At 43.8% G+C, this 22,064-nt stretch overlaps 1 long non-coding RNA gene and 1 pseudogene across 1 annotated transcript; one reads left to right on the top strand and one right to left on the bottom strand.

Moving 5' to 3' along the window:
• The first annotated feature begins 997 nt into the window (after positions 1-997).
• On the top strand, positions 998-16,193 carry LOC122217515. Its single transcript, XR_006201562.1, has 5 exons — positions 998-1,093; positions 1,767-3,088; positions 3,227-3,443; positions 14,520-14,930; positions 15,727-16,193. It is a non-coding gene; the product is annotated as an uncharacterized LOC122217515 (long non-coding RNA).
• Positions 16,194-16,580: 387 nt separating this feature from the next.
• On the bottom strand, positions 16,581-19,892 carry LOC122218355 (annotated as a pseudogene).
• Positions 19,893-22,064: the final 2,172 nt, after the last annotated feature.

Here is a 22,064-nt window from a genome sequence, read left to right as displayed (position 1 = left end):
CCAAAAGCCCACGAAGACCACGGTGCTGTGGGAAGTGTTCACATCCTCTACTAAACATGCTGTGCGTTACTGTTAAGTTCTGCAAAAGGAAGAAAACTAGAGAGAATTCTAAATTATCCAACCACTTTTTGTCCACGTAAGATATGCTGCAAAATATTCTTTAATCTCTTGCAGGATTTTGTTTTCGATGTTATTCAGAAAAGAAACTGTTCCCCTCACTAGGAGGTCTCCTTGGGATGCAAGGAGAGGCAGGAAGGGAGTTTGAGCGCTCTGGGGGCTGAGCTGGAAAGTCGGCCCGTGGATTGGCTAGGAAATGGTGCCTTCCCCACTGCGTCTTTGTGAGGCTGGATAAGCCATGTTTCTGAGTTTTGAAGGTTGTGAAGCACTAAACAAATATAAGTGGGCTGCATTTTGCGGGAACTGACTTTCCTCCTTGCCCTGGGCTCCAGAGTTTGTATTGTTGCCCCGTGCAGACTGTGACTTTGACATTGAGAAGTAAATAGGAAAATGTTCTCGCTGCACCCCAGTGACGACCACCTTCAGGTGATCACGGCCTGTGCTTGGACATTGTACTCAGGCAATGCCACTTGAGTACAGTGCTCGATAACTGTGCGTGCACACGGGTGTGAACGCTAAAGCCCAGACCGTGACTTGAGATGCAATCATTTGTAGACCAGAGCGTTCTCTTAGAATTAAAAAGTTGATTTTTTTCAGATGCTATAAAGCTTCAATCCAGGACTACGTCTTCTTACCTTTGGATCGAATCTAGCGACTGACTAGCCTACATCCTTCTGTGTGTTTTCTGTTTCTGTTTTTTTTTTGTTTTTTTTTTTTTTTAACGATGATGCCTTCCTCCAAGCCCTGTCCTCCAACGTCCCCCTAATGCTGCATCTCCAACCCATTGTTACGCTAGGAAGGTTTTATTTAACTTCACTTAAGGATGGTCGTGTCTGTTGCAGGCGAAGGTACTGCTGCTTCTGACCTGTGAGATGCACCATGTGTGAGAGTGAGCAGGTGTCGTTTCCTAAATGCCTGAAGGAAATAGCAGAGTTTCTGCTGCACGTGTTGCCAGCTCCTCGGAGCAGGGACAAATGTACGTTCATGCGTGGGGATATTTCGGGCTTGCTGCTACGGTGGTGACACTGGAGCTAGAGAAAATAAAAGTCTTGACCTTTGAAGTGTTGTGGGCTCTGTGGTGGGAATATTGAAAAAAGAGGAGAATGGATGGAGAGAAGGAGCCTAATCCATGGGGCTGGTGCCTCGTCCAGCCCCGCTCATTAAAAACTGGACCCATGGCTGTGAGAGAAAGTGCCATTTCCGCTCGCTTAGAAATGGAGGCAGATCAGGGTTGCTGGGTGGCTCAGTTGGTTAAATGTCCAACTTCAGCTCAGGTCATCACCTCGCTGCTCGTGGGTTCGAGCCCCACGTCAAGCTCTGTGCTGACAGCTCAGATCCTGAAGCCTGCTTTGGATCTTGGGTTTCATTCTCAAAAATAAACATTGCAATAGAAGAGAAATGGAAACAGATTACCACGTTGGCTGGCCCAGGGACGGTCACATTATGATGTCGGGGCCAGGGCGAAGAGCTGCCTCTGGCTTTGCTCTCCATGCTGGAGAGGGTGGCAGTTTTCTTTCCTGGTGTGGGAGTGTGAGGGTGACAGGCTGCAAGAACATGGTATGCACCACCTTGGTACCTGGCGTGTGCCTGTTTCTCTCTCTGCCCTTGTACCTGGTATGTGTGTGTCTCTCTTTGTCTCTCTCTCTCAGCCCGGGTACCTGATACATGCACCTCCCCACCTCCCGTCTTCCTGGAAGACCCAAAAGTGACCAGAATCCACACGTAGTTCCTACACATCGTAGGTTAAGCCGGAGAACTAAACCCTTTCTGGAGGTAGGAGAGAGTGGAGAGAGGTCTCAGACCCCTTTGAAAAGCCAGGGACGCGTCTTGACTGTTCACACGGTTTCAAGGTCAGGGAACCTACTCGCAGCCCCACCACCAAAGGCCTTGGCGAGGGAGGAGAGTCCCAACTGAGGGCAGGCCTGAGAACCAACCATGGCCAAGGGTGCAGGAGCTGGGAAGAGGGGCCACAGGGCACAGAAGGCGTGAGATAAACTTGCAGCTGTGTAATCTTACTGAAGGCCAACTCGAAGTTCATCCGTGGCTGGTGGGTGATTGCACTCCACTGGGATAGGGGGCAGGTACGGCCGGTATGCGTTTGCAGCTCATGCGGATCCATTCGGCAGACAATCCTCTCCCTGCCCCACGACGTCCATCTGCCGCCCAGTCTGCAGTGTGTCCCTCGAGCAGGGCACCGTGCCTGGTGCTGTGGGGAAAAGAGCCAAGCGTGAGATGCGGCTTCCGCCCTCTCCGGCCTGAGCTCATAGAGTAGAAGGGAAGACGTGGAAGTAAAACAGAAACGAGATGCCGTTAGACCAGACTCCACGACCGCGGCCTTACTTGAGCCTCTTACTCACGGCTGTGTCCCCACCAGTGACGTACAGTGCGTTTCTTCCCAGCTTCGCCTTCGGTACTGTCACGTTGCTAGCTTGAAATCGGCAATGGTAGGAATGTTTAGCCACAGAAATAGGCAAATGCTATGAATCAGGGCTTTTTCTTCCCAGCCCACCACGGCTGGCACGCAGCTCTTGGCACGTGGCAGGTGTTTTAGTAAACGTGTGCCAAGAGAAGGGAAAGAGATAAACTTGTCATGCTCAGCCTGCGTGCCTTCTAGTGCTGGCCCCCTCGGTTCCTCCTGTGGCAGAGGCCGTCTTCACCACTCAGGAGTCCTCTCCAGCACCTCCACGCTCCTCACACCCCAGCCCAAGGAAAGCCATGAAGGGAAGAGGGTTCCCTTTCCTGCTGGGCCTACGTCTCCTTTCCGTCTGAGTTCCCGTGGCCTCCAGCTGGTCAGCTGCCCCTTCCGGGAGAGACGCCAGTACTACCCACAAGAGGGACCTTAATGAACAAACAGAGAAGAATGTCGCAAGCCCAGAGTTGTACAAGAGAGAGACACGACCTCCGGGAGCAGGGAGTGCTAGTACTGCTCACAGGGAAATGAAGAGTTGTCTTCGGTCGATTGCAGAATGCGGTGAGTGGCTTAAGAATCATGAGGACAAGTAGGGAAAACAGCTGAGTTTGCAGCCATCTGAGCACTGTGCAGGGTGCCCTAGTGGTAAATTGCAAATAGGAGCTTTGACTGCCGTCAGCTTTGACCTTTCGTCAGTAGGTAACGGGGAGCCACGAAGGGTCTTGGAGCAGAGGACACCATGAGCTCGGCTTTAGGAAGAGTCATCTGGAGGAAGTGGAGAGGATGGAGTGGAGAAGGAATACTGGGGAGGCCAGGAGACGGTCGCCTTGGTGCCACCGTGAAATTGCCCAGAAGAGGGATAGTGAAGGGAAAAGGCAAGGGCGACTGGGACAGAGTGTGCACAGCTGATGAGAGGGTAAGTGTGGAATCAGCGGGGCTTGGGAGGTGAATGACTGTAGGGCAAGATGAGAACGAGAACTTGCTGTCTGAGAGCAGGGGTGGTGTCGAGAGGGAGAACTGGCTGGGAGAAATATCAGGTGTTGGCCGAGCTGGTGCCTTGTCTCGACTCCATCCGGCCCTCCTAGTCCTGGTTCTCCTTGGGCATGCGCGACACAGGAGCTCCGAGCTCTTGGCTAACAGCTGCTTCTTTAGCTTCCCTCTCTTGGCTTCTGTTTCCCTGCCTTCCTCCCGGCCACCCACCTTTACTACCACCTCTGGCTCCCCTTACCAGCTTCAGTTCCTTTCTGGGCCACCTAGGGATGGCTACTCGGGAAGCTTCTGCCTTTGGGCCTCCTGTCTCTCCATCCCTGTTTGGTGCTGGCCTGCTTTCACGGCTTCAGCTGGGCCCTCTGGAAAGATGACTCCCAGATATGGGATATAGCACCCCGACTTCTCTCCTGAACTCCAGATCCCAATGTCCAGCTGCCTACTGGAGATCTCTCAGATCTTAGTACTTGTTCCCTAGCCCCAAGAGACTCCTTTCTCCTGCTGCCAGAGGCTTACCATGCTACTCACTTGCTCAAAACCTTTGAGGGTTCCCCGTGGCCTGTTGAACTTAAGAATAGGCTCCCCAACATATGCCAGTGTCCGATTTAGCTTCCTGTGTAAAGGAATAAAGAGAAACGGGATAGGAGAGCAGGATGGATGTTTGAGATCCTAGGTCTCAATCTCCTGAACAGGTCAGTGTTTCCAGAACTTTGTTCTCATTGGAGTGTCCTCCTCCCTCTCCTGCTTCTTCCCCACTTCTTTCTCTGCCCATCCAAGTCCTATCTTTAAGGTGCCCTGAAGATGGCACTTACTAGCCCATTGCGGTCCATCCTGATTCTTGTATCAAGTGTGATCTCTCTCTTTCTCATCAGCACCTGGCCTAGAGCGCTGGGGCCTACCTCACTTTGCACTTTTGTTACCGTCTGTCCGGAATGGGTGCCCCATGAGAACTGAGACTGCTGTTCATTCACTCTTGTCTCCGTAGCTCCCCAAACTAACATTTCCCCCATTCTGCATAAGACCAACCATCATTGTTAATTGTATTTAGCAAGCTTCTGAAGTCCTGTTGAGTTTGGAAGGCCTGTGGGACATCAGAGGTGGAGATACCTACCAGAGGTGGAGAATTAATTACAGTGCTCAGGAGAAAAACTGGAACCAGGGCTAAGGATTTGACCATTACCTGAAGGGGTATGATGGCTGAAGAAGCCATGCACACAGATGAGAGCCCGGAGAGAGAACAAGAACATTGTGGAATGCTCGTATTTAATGATGAGAGAAATAGGGGCACCTGGGTGGCTCCATTGGTTGAGCGTCCGACTTTGGTTCAGGTCATGATCTGACGGTTTGGGAGTTCGAGCCCCACATCATGCTCACTGCTGTCAGCACGGAGCCCACTTTAGATCCTCTGTCCCTCCCCCGTCTCTGCCCCTCCCCGGCTTGCACTCTTTTTCTCAAAAATAAAACATTAAAAAAAATAAATGTAATCATGAGAGAAATAGGAACTGGGAGACACTGGAGTGGTCAGAACATGATGAAGGTTGCCAAGAGGTGAGGCTTCCAAGAAGGCGGAGGGGTCATCGGTTCTACCTGCTTCTTTGTAATGTGAAAATAGCTAAAACCATTTTTAAAAATTCCCAGATTTTTCTCCTTGCTCTTGTTCTCTTTGTCCTTGGTTTGTTTTCCCCTCCTTACTTTTGCCTTTTCTGGTTCCCTTCTAAACCCCACCTTTGCAGTTCAGCTGCTTTCCCTCCCACCGCCGTTCCTAATGTATCTGCCATAATATTCCAGTAGCCATGGGGCACCTGGGTGGCTCAGTCAGCTGAGCATCCGACTTCAGCTCCAGTCATGATCTCATATCATGAGTTCGAGCCTCGAGTCAGTTCTGTACTGACAGCTCAGAGCCTGGAGGCTGCATCGGATTCTGTGTCTCCCTCTCTTTCTGCCCCTCCCCAACTCATGCTTTGTCTCCGTCTCTCAAAAATGAGTAAATGTAAAAAAAAAAAAATTCCAGTAGCCTCCCAAGGTGATAAGCAGAGAAGGACACTAAAATGCACTTCCCAGGATTATTCATGAAAGTCAAAAGCTGGAAACAAATTGGATATCTATCAAGAAGTTAAATGATTTGCAGAACATTCGGGCTATCCTAGTAGTTTAGTGGGAAGGAAGGAAAATTCATGAAGGGTCTCCAGCCAGACACTTAAAATTCGGACCCCCCAGTATGTGTATACAATTTGAGAATAATTCCAAGCTTACTTTTCTAGCCTTGCCTCCTAAAAGTAATATTATTTGGGAGAACATGTGTGCTTTCTTTGGTGAACATGTGGATATGAGGTGACACTTGAGAATTCCAGGTTTCTGTTGACAAAGCTTCGTAAGGAAGCTCTTTGCTTATGTTCTTGTTTACCCGTGGCAGTCATGACCTTGCGTTTTCCATTGTTGGTGGGGAACCTGGGGGGAACCATGGGCTAAGAGAACACATGTGCCATGGTAGGAGGGACAGCCCAGCCTGTGTTCACTGTTTACTGAAACTCCTCTATGAGAAGAAAAAATATAAATCCAGATGATACTGGCAGTGTTTTTTGTCCTTGACCCATGGCCATTGAAGCCTGTCATTGCTTTCGAGTCCTCGTTAATTTCTCTTGTTGTGAAGGACTCACTGCTGAAAGCTCTTCCTGAATGAAGCAGAACGTAGCTGAAGCTTCATGAGGCCCAGAGCCACAGAGGGAGGCACCGTGGATATGTGGGTTCCTCATTATTGTCATACTGGCCCTTGTGGTGGCTGCCTTTAGGGAAGAGGTAGCTTAAGAAGAAGAAATGAAGAGTAATACTGTGAACATATGCTCTCATCTGTCTATGGATTTGTGGAAGTGGATTCCGGCTTTCTGCTGAATAGTGAGAATATTTTCTTGGTGGATGCCTTTAGCTTAGGTTGACAGGGGACAAATATTATCCCAAGATTCATATTCTGAGCTTAATGTAACCACATGAGTGAAATATTTCAGCAAATTCTCTCCCTTTCCCTAATTGTAATATTACAAATGTAATATTTGTAATAAAATAATGTACAAACTTTACTGAAAAACCCATAATGCCCTAATTTTGTGTGGCACTGGGCTTCACGAGGTTTTAAGGAGTACCGCTTTATGGTACGTACTTCCAATCATGAGAGTCCCAGGCAACAAAAATACCCAAGGATTGAAGGCAATGTCCTTTTTGTTCAGTTGCCTTGGGCCCAAGACTGAAAAAACATCACCAGCCTAGAAGCTGGTAAGACCCAAGTGCCAACAGCTTCCTTTGGTTCTTGCTTATTTTCTAGCATTTCCAATGATCCTATTCATGGTTTAGTTTATGTCCATAATAGTAAAACTTTATGGTCAATTCACAATCTTCAGGCAGTTGTATGTGTATGACCTCATCTCTTAATCTGGTTAAATTATACATTAAGGGGTTCATGGTTCATGGTACTGAAACAGCAATCATACTGAGAGGAGCAGCCAGGAAAAAAGAATGTTCTAGATGGAAAGGCTATACCAGACCCTGAGCCCATTATTCGCATGGGAGAAAAACTTCCTTCACACAGAATGGAACCTGAGGTTCTAAGCCTCATGGTGGTGTTCCAATGAGGGAGGGTTGCCAAGAGCACTCATATGCAAATGTTCTTAGAGTCTTACCGTCATGCTTCATCTGATCCAGCTTCCTATTTTGAAGAGATTACTTTTTGCTGGTATGACTTAGATCAAAACCTTTGTGTTTATGAAGCTGTCTTGAGTTTCCACCTTGACCTCTAGAACTCTTTTGTTCTTAAGATCAGCAAGTTAAAAAAAACATATGTGAAAAGCATACAATTATCTTCTAGTGAATGCTAATACGCGGTTAATTTTATTTGTTGCTATAATGAAGTAATTTATTTGGTCTGGTGCATTTTAACCATTGCGCACACAGTAGATGGGTCAGCATGTGTAAAGGCCTGGACACTAGTCCTGCAGGTCGCTGACTGGTTGGGCAATCTTGAGGGGCTTTGGGCAAATCATTTAATCATTCCGGTCTACAGTTTCCTTATCTGCAAAATGAAAGGGTTGGGCCAGATGTCCTGTAATAGTTCCTTAAGCTGCAACAGCTTATATTCATATAATATAGGCTCTAAGCAGTCTCTAAGTCTGTAATTAAAGTATGATTACATGCTTTTTATATGAGATTGGAAAGAGGATCTTCACCGACCTTTTAGCCCACCTGCCATAAAGAATCATTCATTATCATTTTTCTTTACCACCATTTGCTTCTCATTTCCTGTACAAATAAAATACAGAAATCCAGGAACTTGGTGTCGGAAAAGGATGGATGTCAGTGTACTTCGCATCCTTCTCTTTCATATGCTTTCAATGGCTACATCTCTGGACAACTGGAATTAAATAATTTAATTGCGTATATGTCTATCTAAATTCTGAGGACTGTTGCTGTGTGTTGAACTCTAGGCTCAGCACAATGCTTGAAACAAAATAGGTCATAATGTATCAAGTGCCTGCAGCTTGGGGAATGTGATAGTAGTCATACCCTTGTTTTCTCCTAGTGTATGACTAGGAAGGCACCATGTGGGTTTTCTGTGGCTTCTTTTTTATTGCAGAGGCTATACGTTTAAACTTACAATTTTATGTATCTATATACTTAATTTTTTAGAATAGTTTTAGGTTCACAGTAAAATTGTGAGGAAGGGACAGAGTTTCATCTACCACCTGCCCCTGCCCATGCACAGCCTCCCTCATTATTAACATCCCACCAGAGTGGTGCATTTGTTACAACTGATGAACCTACACTGACACATCAATATCTCCCAAAGACTTCAGTTTATTTACATCAGGGTTCGTGTTTGGTGTTGCGCATGGGTTTGGACAGACATAATGACGTGTGTCCATTGTTATAGTATCATGTGGGGTAGTTTTGTTGGTCTAAAATCTGGTGTGCTCTGCCTGTTTATCCCTCCCTTCCCCTAACCCCTGGCAACTACTGATCTATTTACTGTTCCCATAGTTTGCCGTTTTTTACAATGTCCTATACTTGGAATCAAGTGTGTAGTCTTTTCAGAGAGGCTTCTTTCACTTAGTTCATATACATGTAAGTTTCCTCCATTTATTTGCATGGCTTTGATGTCTCATTCTTTTTAATGCTGAATAATACTCCATTGTCTGGAGTGCCCCAGTTTATGTATCCATTCACCAACTGAAAGACATCTTGGCTGATTCAAATAAAGCTGCTATAAACATCGTGTGCAGTTTTCTGTGTAGAAATAACTTCACGGGCACCTGATTGGCTCAGTCAGTTAAGCGTCTGATTCTTGGTTTCAGCTCAGGTCATGATCTCACTGTGCTGGCACCATGGAGCCTGCTTGGGATTCTCTCTCCCCCCCTAGGTTCGCTCTCTGCCCCTCCCCCACTCGCGCTTTCTCTCTCAAAATAAATAAATAAACTGAAAAAATAAAAGAAATAGTTTTTCACTCTTTTGGTTTGAAAAGAACGTGACTGCTGGATTGTTTGGTAAGAGTATGTTTCGTTTTGTGAGGAACCGCCCAGCTGTCCTCCAAAGCAGCTGTACCATTTTGCATTCCCACCACTGAAGGAGACTTGCTGCTGCTTCACATCCTTGTCAGTGTTCTGGATCTTGGCCATTTTAATGGGTGTGTATTTGTACCTCTTCTTAATTTGCACTTCTCTGATGGCATGATCTGGAGCGTCTCTTCATACACTTGTTTGCTATCTGTATATCTTTTTTTTTTTTGGTGAGCTGTTAAGGTCTGAGGGCTATTTCTTAACTGGGCTGTTTATTTTCTCATTGTTGAATTGTGTGGGCTCTTTGTATATTTTGAATAACAGTCATTTGTCAGATATGTCTTTTGAAATATTTTCTCCCAGTCAATGACTAGTCTTTTCATTCTCTTCAAAGCATCCTTCTCAGAGCAGAAATTTTTAATTTTAATAAAGTCCAGTTTATTGACTATTTCATGGATTGTGCCTTTGGTGTCACATCTGAAAAGTCATCATCAAACCCAGTGTCATCTAGGTTTTCTCCTATGTAACCTTGGAGGAGTTTTCCAAGTTTTGCATTTTATATTTAGGCCTATGATCCATTTTGAGTTAATTTTTGTGAAGGGTGGGGTGTATAGTCTGTGTCTAGATAACTTTTGGGGCATATGGATGTCCAGTTGTTCTAGTACTATTTTGAACAGACTGTCTTTTTTTTTTCCATTGTACTGCCTTTGTGCTTTTGCCAAAGATCAGTTGACTATATTTAAATGGTTTTGTTTCTGGGCTCCCTATTCCATTTCATTGATCTACTTGCGTATTCTTTCATCAATACTACATTGTCTTGATTACTGTAGCTTTATAGTAAATCTTGTCATGTCAATCATTTGGCTTTGTTCTTTCTTCTTCAATACTGAATTGGCTATTCTGGGGTTTTGCCTGTCTCTATGAACTTCAGAATTAGTATGTTGATATCACAAAATAACTTCTTGGGATTTTGATTGAAATTGCATTGAATCTATAGATCACATTGGGAAAAGCTGACATCTTAACAGTATTGAATCCTCCTATCCATGAATATAGAATATCCTTCCACTTATTCAATTCTCTGATTTCTTTCATCAGAGTTTTGTAGTTTAACTCAGATAGGTCTTGTACATATTTTGTTAGATTTAGGCCTAAGTATTTCATTTTGGGGGTTGCTAATGTAAATGATATTGTGTTTTGAATTTCAGATTCCTTTTTTTTCATTGCTGGTATATAGGGAGGTGATGGACTTTTGTATATTAACCATGTATCCCTGCAACCTTTCTCTCACTTATTAGTTCCAGGAGTTTTAAAAAATCAATTCTTTCAGATTTTTTGCACAAGCAGTAACATCATCTGTGAACATAGACACTTTTATTCCTTCCTTCCCAATCAGTGTAGCTTTTATTTCTTTTTCTTCTCTTATTGCATTAGCTAGGACTTCCAGCACAATATTATAAAGGAGTGGTGGTAGGAGACATCTTTGCCTTGATCCTGATCTTATTGGGAAAGCTTCAGGTTTCTCACCATTAATTATGAGATTAGCTGGAGGTTTTTTGTAGATATTCTTCATTAAGTGGAGGAAGTTCCCCTCTATTCCTTGTTGACTGAGAGTTTTTATTACAAATGAATGTTGGATTTTGTCAAATGCTTTTTCTGCATCTATTGATATGATCAGTGGGATTTTTCTTTTTTAGCCTGGTAATGTGATATATTACATTAATTGATTTTCACATGTTGAACCAGCTTGGTCATGGTTTATAATTATTTTTATACATTGTTGGATTTTATTTTCTAAACTTTTGTTGAGGATTTTTGCATCTATGTTCATGAGAGACATTAATCTGTAGTTTCCTTTCTTGTGATATCTTTGTCTGGTTTTAGTATTAGGGTACTATTGGCATCATAGAATGAATTAGGAAGAATTCCCTCTGCTTCTTTTTTTTTTTTTTAATTTTTTTTAACGTTTTTTATTTATTTTTGAGACAGGGAGAGACAGAGCATGAACGGGGGAGGGTCAGAGAGAGAGGGAGACACAGAATCTGAAACAGGCTCCAGGCTCTGAGCTGTCAGCACAGAGCCCGACGCGGGGCTCGAACTCACGGACAGTGAGATCATGACCTGAGCCGAAGTCGGATGCTTAACCGACTGAGCCACCCAGGCGCCCCAAATTCCCTCTGCTTCTATCTTCTAGGAGAGATGGTAGAGAACTGGTTTAATTTATTCCTTAAATGTTTGGTTAAATTCACTAGCAATCCCACCTGGATCTGGTATTTTTTGTTTTGGAAAGTTATTAATTATTGATTTAATTTCTTTGGTAGATTTGGTCTATTCAAATAGTCTATTTCTTCTTGTGTGGGTTTTGGTAGATTGTGTCTTTCAAGGAAATGGCCCATTTTATCTAGGTTATCAAATTTATGGAGATGCAGTTTTTCATAGTAATGCTTTATTATTCTTTTAATGTCCATGGGATCTGTAGTGATGTTCCTCTTTCTTTTATGATATTAGTAATCTATGCCCTCTCTCTTTTTCTTAGTTGACCTGGTTAGAGACTTAATTTCCAAAGAACTAGCTTTTAGTTTCATCTATTCTTATTTATTGATTTGTTTATTTCATTGAATTATACTTTAATTTTTATTATTTCTTTTTTTCTGCTTACTTTGGATTTAATTTGCTCTTATTTTTTTAGTTTCCTAAGGTAGAAACTTAGATGATTGGTTTTAGAAGTTTCTTTATTTCTAATAGATGCATCCAGTGCTATAAATTTCCCCCTAGACACTGCTTTTGCTGCATCCCATTACTTTTTTTCACCTTAAATATATACAATTTTTATTTGCTGAACATACCTCAATAAAGCTGGGGAAAAGGGAGGAAAATGTGATGCAATGGGAAATTAGGAGTTTCAAGTTTGGAATACTTCTTAAGCACTCAGTAATGATTTAGTGTTATCAGAGGCTCAGTGGTTGTGATGAGAACTTTTGCATCATAGGTAGTGAGTAGTGCGTGACTGGGGTGTGGTGGTCATTGTAGAAGTCTTTGGGAAGCACATTGCCTTTGTGGAGTTTCTGTCCTGCATCAGAGAGGTCCATGGTGTGGTGTGTCCTGTTTCTATCTGTTCTGCTCCCGCTCTCTGGTCTGCAGAGCCCCTTGGAAAAGCCCCAGCATCATCCTGCTCATGATGCCCTTTGTGAGAATCAGCCACCTTGTGAAGGGTGCCAACTCCTGCTATAGCTAAGATCTGGCAGGCAGGGCCTCCCAGAGCCACGAGGAAGAGAAATTTCTTCTAACTTTCTTTCAGCTCTATCTGAATGGAAACTTTTATCAGATGTTGTATAATAAGATCTCTTGTAACTCCATCTCACAAATTTTGATAAATTGTTTTAATTAATCTTCATTTAGTTCAAAATATTTTAAAATTTCTCTTGCGTTTCTTCTTTGGCCCATGTGTTATTTAGAAATGTGTTGTCTAACCTCCAAGTATTTTCCAGCTATCTTTCTGTCATTGATTTCTAAGGTAATTCCACTATGGTCTGAGAGCAGACGTTGTGTGATTTCTGTTCTTACAGTTCTGTGAAAATGTGCTTTATGGCCCAGGATGTGTTCTACTTTAGGTAAATGTTCTATGTGAGCTTGAGAAGAATGTGCATTCTGTTGTTGTTGGCTGAACTAGTCTATAGATGTACATTATATCCAGTTGATGGTGTTGTTGAGTTCAACTATGTCCTTACTGATTTTCTGCTTGCTAGATCTATTTCTGGTAGAGGGGTACTGAAGCCGCGAACTGTAGTAGGGGATTTATCTCTCTCTCCTGTCGTTTTCAGTTTTTGCCTTATGTACTTTGATGCTCTGTTGTTAGGTACATATACATTAAGGATTGTTTTCTCTTCTTGGAAGACTGATCCTTTAATCATTTTGTAACGCCCCTCTTTATGGCTGATAACTTTCCTTGCTCTGAAGTCCTGTCTGCCTGAAATTAATATAGCTATTTCTTTATTCTTTTGATTAATTTTGCACAGTATATCTTTCTCTATCTGTTTGCTTTTAATCTATATGTGTATATGTAAAGTGGGTTGCTTGTAGACAACATACAATTGAGTCTTGTTTTTGATCTTGTTTTGATCTACTCTGACAGTCTAATTGGTGCATTATTGGGACAGTGTAATTGGTGCATTTCTTTTTCAATTTTTTAAATGTTTCTTTATTTTTGAGAGAGAGAGACAGACAGAGAAACAGAGACACAGTGTGAGTGGGAAAGGGGCAGAGGGAGAGGGAGACACAGAATCCGAAGCGGGCTCCAGGCTCTGAGCTGTTAGCACTGAGCCCAACATGAGGCTCAAACTCACGAACTAGGAGCTCATGACCTGAGGCGAAGTCGGACGCTTAACTGACTGAGCCACTCAGTCACCCTGTAATTGACACATTTCTAAACTTAAAAAAGTCACCCAAATGATATTTGCAACAAGGCATGATTATTTTATATTGATTTTTTCTATAGAATAATTCTTAGTTTAGAGAAATTCTGAACTTTGCAATGCTGTCACAATCGGTCACTTATAGATGGCTAAAGACCATCACAAACGATCAATTTTACAAAAGAAAAATAATTTAAAATAATGTCACAAAATGTACATATTTAATTTATAAAGCATCACAAAAAATAAATATTATAAATTATAAAACATTTAAAAATTGCTTCCTATGTAGACAACTTTTAGCAAAGCGTTCGTTCCCTTGTTACTAAAATTTTATTTGCTCACAAAATTGTCTTTCACCTAATATCCTTGAAAATATCTTCTGTGTCATCTTTACTCCTCAGATCCCAGAATTTCCCTGAGAGTTTTTCAGGGGTTAATCAACACTGGAGTTTGGGTGAGGTGACAGCCAGCTCGATTAAAAAAATAATGATAATGATAGAAAATAAATAACAGCCCAGCAGGAGGGCTTTAGGAGGCTTGCAGTTGTCAGATGTGTATGGTTAAGCACTGTGGCTGTAAGACATCATAGATTAGAGCAAAGAAGTGCTTTGAGGGTTAATGTGGGAACACACTAGCCCTACTGGGACAGAGCAGATTTCTTGGAGAATGCAATTCTGTATTTGATTCCCAGAGCAATCCGTTCTTTTGCCCAACAGAATTCTTGAATTTTTATTTCTGGCCACAAGGTGGCATCTGATTTTCATTAATGCAGGAATCCCACATCTCCTCTCACCCCTCACACTGGAAACCCGCCTCTGGCTCAGCTTCTGGAAACTTATTGTACCAGAACATTTTTCAAATGGCAGCATCTCTAAAGGAAATTGCATTAACTTATGTTTGTCTAGGGGCCTCGAAGCAAACCTTTTTTTATCTGGTAAGTCGTATCTGAATCAAGGTGTGCTCGTGCATTTAAAAGTTGTGCAATTGATCATTGGGTTGAGTACCTATCGTAGATTGGGAACTTTCCCCATGTCTTTCTTTGCCTTTCAGCCAAGAGAGGAGGCACGAAGTATTTTGACATATGTGCCACACACATACCGTTTTGCTTATGAGAAGGAGGGTACGAAAAAGGCCTACTCAAATCTACCTTTCAAGCTACATGCAAGAAATAACCGTAAAGGAAAAACTCACAAGACCAACTGTCTACGTTCCAGACCATTATTATGAGTAAGGTCTCTGGATCCACGAGGGGAGGGATCAAGCCTGATAGGTTCACCATTGCTCCCCCTTTACCTCTCACAGTACTAACGCCTAGTAGGTGCTCAAAACCAACCAACCAACCAAAAACAACAACAAAACTTATGGAATGCTTGGGCGAAGAAGCCCGAAAAGTGTTTCATGGAAGAGTTGCAGTGAAGCTGACTCTAAACTATGAGCATAGGTCGGATGGAGAAAGTCAAGGTGGGGATGTGTGTTGCGACTTGGGGAGTCAGCACGACCACTGGGGCCCTGCTGAGGGCTGTGCCTTCTCCAGGGGGATGTTGAGAACCATTTTTAATGGACTATCAAAATGCAAAGTACGCGGCGGGACATGGAGAGGACACCGAGAAAGACCCCCTGGTGCCTATGTACATAACAATACCAGGCAATATGGGACACCTGGCCTTACTTAGGTGGTATAGAGCCTGACTGGGTCTTTCAGAGCAGGAAGCCACCCACCTGGCTGATCACACCAGGGTCCCTTAGTAAGGCCTGCTCCAATCATGCCCGATATTTGAATAGCCTTTTCCAGTTTACCAAGCGTCTTTTCAAACACCAGCACGTTTAATACTGACAATATCCCTGTGATGTCAGCGCAGTTAGTATCTCTGCTTTACAGATGGGGAAGTTGAGGCTCAGAGAGGTGAAATGACTTGCCCAAGGTCACTTGGCCCTCTGCTCTGACCCTGCGTATTGAAGGAGGGGCAAAGTGAGAGTTAGCAAGAATCTGATAGACCAAAGTAAGATTTCCCCACTTCTCTTTCTGTCTTATTACAGCCCAAAGGCAGTAATAGGCACATGCATGATGTTTTTGCCCTGATGTTTTTGCCATACATGGTCCAAGGGTTTTATTTTTTCAATGAGAGCACAGGCGTAAAAAACTGGTAAAATGCCATCAAGTTAAAACAACAAAGAGGAAACGATCTCAAAGTTTTTTAGTCAAGATCATGTTAATTTACAGTCAGAACCATTTACATCATTTTTATTCGCCTTTTAGGATCTTTGCACTCAAGGAGCTTGCAGTCTAGTTGCATAGGGAAAGCACACTCATGCTCATTGTGGCAGATCTCATGACCTGGGATGCATGGTACCAAAAAAGAGGCAACCCTTAGCTACCTCGGGGCTTTCTCTGAAGCTGAAGACGCTCACTCGGCTGTGACAGGTATGGCCTGGGGGACAAACGTGGGGGAGTTGAAGCCTCCAAGGAGACAGGACTCCTTGGCCACAGGCCCCAGCCTCTCCTCTTTATCAGGACAACGCTCGGCACGCACTCCATGGTTCCTCAGAGGGTCCCCGTGGGTGTGAGGTTTATAATGCGTCCTTGGCTGCTTTTCTTTCTTCCACTGTCCACTGGGGGGCACACTGGCTTTGAGGGGGGCGGGTCAAGGGAAGGCCATTCTAGGAGACCTGGGACCATGGTGAGCTGGAGCTGCAGGTTTGGAAAAGAGCCAAAAGAGGGCTGCTTGGCTGGAGTAGAAGGTAGACTAGGGCAAGGAGATGGGTTTTATTTATTTTATTTATATATTTTTCAGGTTTTTTTAATGTTTATTTATTTTTGAGAGAGGCAGAGACAGAACGCGAGTGAGCTAGGGGCACAGAGAGAGGGAGACACAGAATCCGAAGCAGGCTCCAGGCTCCAAACCGTCAGCACAGAGTCCGACGTGGGGCTTGAACCCACAGAGCTGTGAGATCATGACCCGAGCCGAAGTCAGACGCTCAACAGACTGAGCCACCCAGGTGCCCCAAAGAGATGGGTTTTAGACTGGGGGGCAGACTGGGGTGTGGCTGTGTTGGGCCTTGAGCCCAGGTGGCTTTCTTTGCTCGCAATTCTATTACAGGTGGTGACAATGCTTTTATTTGGAGTCAGGCTGCGGAGGGACTTCTTTTTCCATTGCAAACATTTTCCTGGTGAATTTTTTTTTTTTCTCGTGTGTCAGTACTTTTAATGTTGTGTGCATCAAATCATAGTAACAAGATGACTATAAACAAGGTGCCGTCCCTCTATTTTCATGCACAGCCCAACAGGTTACAGTAAACCCAGTTTAGATTCCACCATCAAGTGTGGCTCTCCCATTAGTTCACCTTGTGACGGGTCATGAAGAATATCTTCAAATCCGATAGTCTCATCATTACCCCTCAAAATATCCAGTGAAAGGTGTGAGCTTGGAGGAAATGGAAGACGCTGAACCTGCTGCATTGCCTGGAATTCCGTTTGTAATTCGAGCAGAGCAAACAGACCCTGGATGATCCTCAGGGTGGAAAAATTCATTTTATCTTGGTTGAGCTGGAAATTTCTTTTCCTGATCACTCAAGAGGATGACGAGGCAAAAGTTCACTTTTCACACAAGGAAGACCTTTTCAAGGATGATCATGACTTTCCAAAGGTCCACTTGCTGAGAGTTCAGTGACTGGAATACTGTCCTTTAGCAGAGATCCAAGTCCTCTGGCATTTATCTTCAACTTGCTCTGTGAACAGCCTCTCAGCCCGGCCCCACTGCTCACTTTTTCCTGGTGAATTGTTAAGCCCAGATTTACTAGTTGGAGAATCTGATTTTTCCCTTCCTGTCCCTTCCTTCTGGCCGAGGAGCCTCCTTCCCTGTCAGGTCCCCTGTCTCAATTTCCTCCAATTTTCATCGTGCGTTAGTCCTTTCTTCATTCAGACAATGTGGGGCTTTCAGAAAGGATTCGGCAAAATGCCCTCTTAGTGTATTGGCATCTGTGTTTGCACCTGTGATGCCTTCTTAAGGTAAGCGCTGAGGGCAAGGTGCCTGAGTGTTGGCAATACCTCTCAGAACATTCTAGGTGCTTGGCAATCAGACAGTACCATTCAGGGGTTGAGTTCCAATCTCATTTCTTGAGAGGGCCAGGAGGCTCACAAGGGTCTCACAAGGGTGCAACCGCCTGACATTTTTTCCTTGCTCTCCTGGGACCCAATTACTGACCTGGCTGTTGCATCATAGCTGACTCACCTGCTGTGATCTTGGGAAGCCCAGCACAGTAGTAGTCAAATTGTTACAGTCTATGAACTTTCTCAGTTTGGCAAACGACCCCAGGAACCTGCTTTTCCTATCAGTGTCAGTCAGCAATACTTTTGGCTAATCACCCACCCTGCATGCGTGCATAGTACTTTCTAGATTGCAAAGCACTTACATATGCATCGGCTTGCTTTCTCATCTTTAGCTAAGCAGGGTAACTATTGTTTCCGTGTTATAAATAGACTTGGAAGTTGGGTGACTTTCCCAAGGTGACATAACTGGTTAGCTTTGCAGAGGGAATTGGAAACCAGGGCTAACTTACCACTAGACCCCCTGCTAAGGGAGACAGCAAGAAACATAAGACCCCTGGGGTCCAAGTGACAAATGAGTTCAACAGATGGTGTGTGATGTAAGCATCCAGTGGAGAAATTCCTCATAAGAGGTAAGGCTGAGAGACAGAAGAGAAGGTGATTGGAATCCAGCCCCTTAAAACAAAACAAAACAAAACAAAACAAAACAAAAACAAACAACACTTGTATTAGGAGTACCTTTTAGAGCGTAACAAAGTCATTTTGGACAAAAAGATAAAGACAGGAAAAAGATGAATGACTTAGCTTTTAAACAATGTAAGCAGACCTCCGAAGGACAGAGTATTAAGTACTCATTAAAATTGGCAACACTTCTCTAACTTTAAATGTCAGGAAGGACAAGCTGCGACTTTCTGCAGGAGATGGGACTCAGTTAGAAACTGGATTTGGGGGCCATGCGCCCTGGGTTCAAAAGTCTGCTCTGTGGCCTTGGGACCTTGGACAAGTCACTAAGAACTTTTGGGCTTTATTTTCCCTCTCTTTACAGGAGGATGATAATTCTAAACACAAAAGAGTGTTGTGAAAAACGGAATAGATAATATAAATTAAACTGACGGCCAGTAGGTGTTTGAAATCTGATGTCTTCCTCATTTCAAACATTTTGGCCCATGGTTGGTGAAGACATCTTGAGCTGGACATACCACATATTTGGCCCAGCACTGCATTTCTGTGTTCCTCTGTGCAAGGCCATTGTCTGCATTAAACACACTGCGTTCAGAGGACCGGCTTTGTAGGGCACAGTGGGAATGTTTGGAACCCAAAAAGAAATGTGTTCGTTTCAAACTGTGAACAGAAAAACACCAACTCAAAAGTGGCTGCTTCATTAAATGTCTATAAAACATTATATCAATGAGTTAACTGCTTCTAGCTCTTGTGTGACCATGTGGAAGTCCTATATAGTGTGGGACGTGGGTAAATTTAAAATGTTCGATTCGATGTAGGATGAGGACACAGGAAGTCCGGCCTATAAAGGTGTTCAAGCCGGTCTGCTCCTACGGCTGGTGCAGTCACGGGGTCTTTAAGGATGAGCCTGGCTCGGCAGCCAGATGAAGCAGGGTCTGCGGATGTTAATGAGCCCTCCTGACCTGTTACCCCCCTTCAATGGGTAGATCAGATAGCATAGGGTGAGCCCGGAACAAGATGAGGAATGGGTTGGACCTTCCTTTGTAGCGGATACTCTTTGGCTTGTCAATGATAAGGTGATTAACGAATTAAATTGGACTTACACTGGACTTTATTTTAACATTTTAGCTGTGTTCACTTACCCCTTCCAGTTGGAGTGAGAGCCCCAGAAAAAGAAAATAAACTCTAGTTGTGTTTTGGTTCCACGAGAGGGCATTCATATTACAATCGGTGTCTTCTTATTTACTAACTGCACGCTTTACTTAGTGTGCCCTCCTTCGTTATGCCACTACCTTCTTCTGTGGAAGTGGGTGCTGCTGGACGGGGCCAGGAGACCAGCAGCAGCAGCTGTGTGCTGCAGAGAGAAGAAGAAATACTTCTGCCAGGAGCTTGGAGCTCCCGGGAGTGGTTTTCATATCCAGCAGTTCAATTCAGGCTTATGCCTCCCAGAATCACTGTATTAAATCATAGGTAAGTTTAAGAAGCCAGGAGAGTGACCATGAGACTCCCCACCAGATAAAAACCCCACTTGGTGCCAGTAAGGATTTAGTAGCTAGAGAAATTGGGGTGTGTGTGTGTGTGTGTGTGTGTGTAGAGGGGTGGATTCGCTCCTTTACAAAAGGAGACTTCAATTTGTAGAAGGAGCCACACTGGGCTTGCTCTATAGGGAACTCCCCTAGGCATTTCTCGTGCTCCATGATTGGTAATGAGATTTGCATCCATTGTTTTTTCAGGAAGTTGTTGAGCCAAGTGAGGAACACTTTCCAAGTGGGGGCAAAGGCAGAGTTGTCCGAGTTTTTTGAAAGACCACTGAACCTGAAACACAGCTTGGGAAAGTGAGACCCGAGCAAATGTGACCAGGATGTGCAATGGGAGGGCAGAGCACCTGAGCTAACTGTGAGGCTCGAAGGCAGCCAGAACAAGGCGCGCAAAGTTTACCTGGTTTGTTGAACAGGTGTCATCTCTGACATACATCACTAACCACCAAGCTGAGACAAAGGGGACTTCCTCCTTCTCATGGTGTTGCTGTTTGCACTTGATATCTGGGCGTTCTGAAGCTGGCACAGTGAGAGCAGGGATGTGGCCGTGATCCGGCTCAATGGGGCTCAGGCCCCAGTGACCTTTGGCTGCAAGCACCGTTTGACAAAGGACGAGTCCTGGCCCCCTGGGCCCCCCGGGCCCCTCCTTCTGGTGTCCTCTTTCGTAAGTTAGACAGCATGGGTTTCTCCAGTGGCAGGTCCTGGGGGAATATGAACTGCCTGAGTGCGCTCTGACTCTTTCTTCCAGTCGTGACATTGGGAAAGGCTATGAGAATAACTCACCCAACCCACTCTTGGTCAGAACTATAGAGAAAGAAAGAAGATCCTGAAAAATCTTGGTGTTACATATTTCTTAAAAACTTATTTATTTTTTTAATTTACATCCAAGTTAGTTAGTATATAGTGCCACAATGATTTCAGGAGTAGATTCCTCAGTGCCCCTTACCCATTTAGCCCATCCCCCCTCCCACAACTCTCCAGCCACCCTCAGTTTGTTCTCCATATTTATGAGGCTCTTCTGTTTTGTCCCCCTCCCTGCTTTTGTATTATTTTTGCTTCCCTTCCCTTATGTTCATCCGTATTGTATCTTAAAGTCCTCATATGACTGAAGTCATAGGATATTTGTCTTTCTCTGACTGACTAATTTTGCTTAGCAGAATACCCTCCAGTTCCATCCATGTAGTTGCAAATGGCAAGATTTCATTCTTTTTGATTGCTGAGTAATACTCCATTGGATGTATATACCACATCTTCTTTATCCATTCATCGGTTGATGGACTTGGTGTTACACACTTACCTCCCTTTAATCAGATGATGAAACTCAGAACTTTGGTTCCCATAGATAATACTGAGTATCAGATTACCAAGTTTACTTTGCAGAAGATTTCACACTAAGATTCTTATTGAAAGGGAGCTCCCTTAGTGAATTTTTAAATATTTAAATTTACAAGAGTCCAATCTGCATTCAGCTTTTAGAAATATGTATGTTGACTTAAGGGAGAGACATTAGAAATAGAAGGCATTAACAGACTGCTAAATTTTTTTTAATGTATTTACAACTTTACATAAAGGATGATGAAATGTCTTGGTGTTCCGTTCCGAGTTTTGAGAAACGCATAGAGTCCTGTAATCACCATCATGATCAAGCTACAGAAGAGTTCCATCGCTCCCCCAAATTCCCTTGTGCTGCCCTTTTGTCATTCGACTTCTCCCTCCACCCCTAACCCTTGACACACTTCTTCATCTCTCCAGTTTTGCGTTTTCCAGAATGTCATATAAATTGTAGACTATTGTCTACCGTACGGCTGTACTGTGCTTCCTGTATCCACTTGCCAATTGAAGGACATTTGGATTGCTTTTAGTTTTTGGTGATTAGAAATAAAACCACTCAACACATTATTTTTACATACTCAACAATTTTCATTTCCCTAGGGTAAATATTTTGGAACAGGATTGCTGGGGTTTGTGGTACACATATGGTTGGCTTTCGAAGAAACTGTTGGATGGTTCTCTCAAAGAGCTGCATCATTTCTCCAGTTGCACTAAACAATATGAAATGGTTTTTGCTGTCAGTGATCATACATATTTTTAAGAACTGAAGACAAGAAAAATAGTCTGTTTATCTAGATTTGTAGAATTTCTGTGGCTCTTCATCTTTTTTTCATTTCCAAAGTTCTAGGTTTCCCTTTAATATCATTTCCCTTCACAGTCATTTTTTTCGATGTTTATTTATGTTTTGAAAGAGAGAGACAGAGAAGACAGAGTGCGAGTGGGGGACGGGCAGAGAGAGAGGGAGACACAGAACCCGAAACAGGCTCCAGGGTCCGAGCT

The sequence above is a fragment of the Panthera leo genome, chromosome B1 (genome assembly GCF_018350215.1).
Source record: "Panthera leo isolate Ple1 chromosome B1, P.leo_Ple1_pat1.1, whole genome shotgun sequence".
In the NCBI taxonomy this organism is placed as follows: Eukaryota; Metazoa; Chordata; class Mammalia; order Carnivora; family Felidae; genus Panthera; species Panthera leo.
This window is presented reverse-complemented; position numbering and strand designations above follow the sequence as displayed.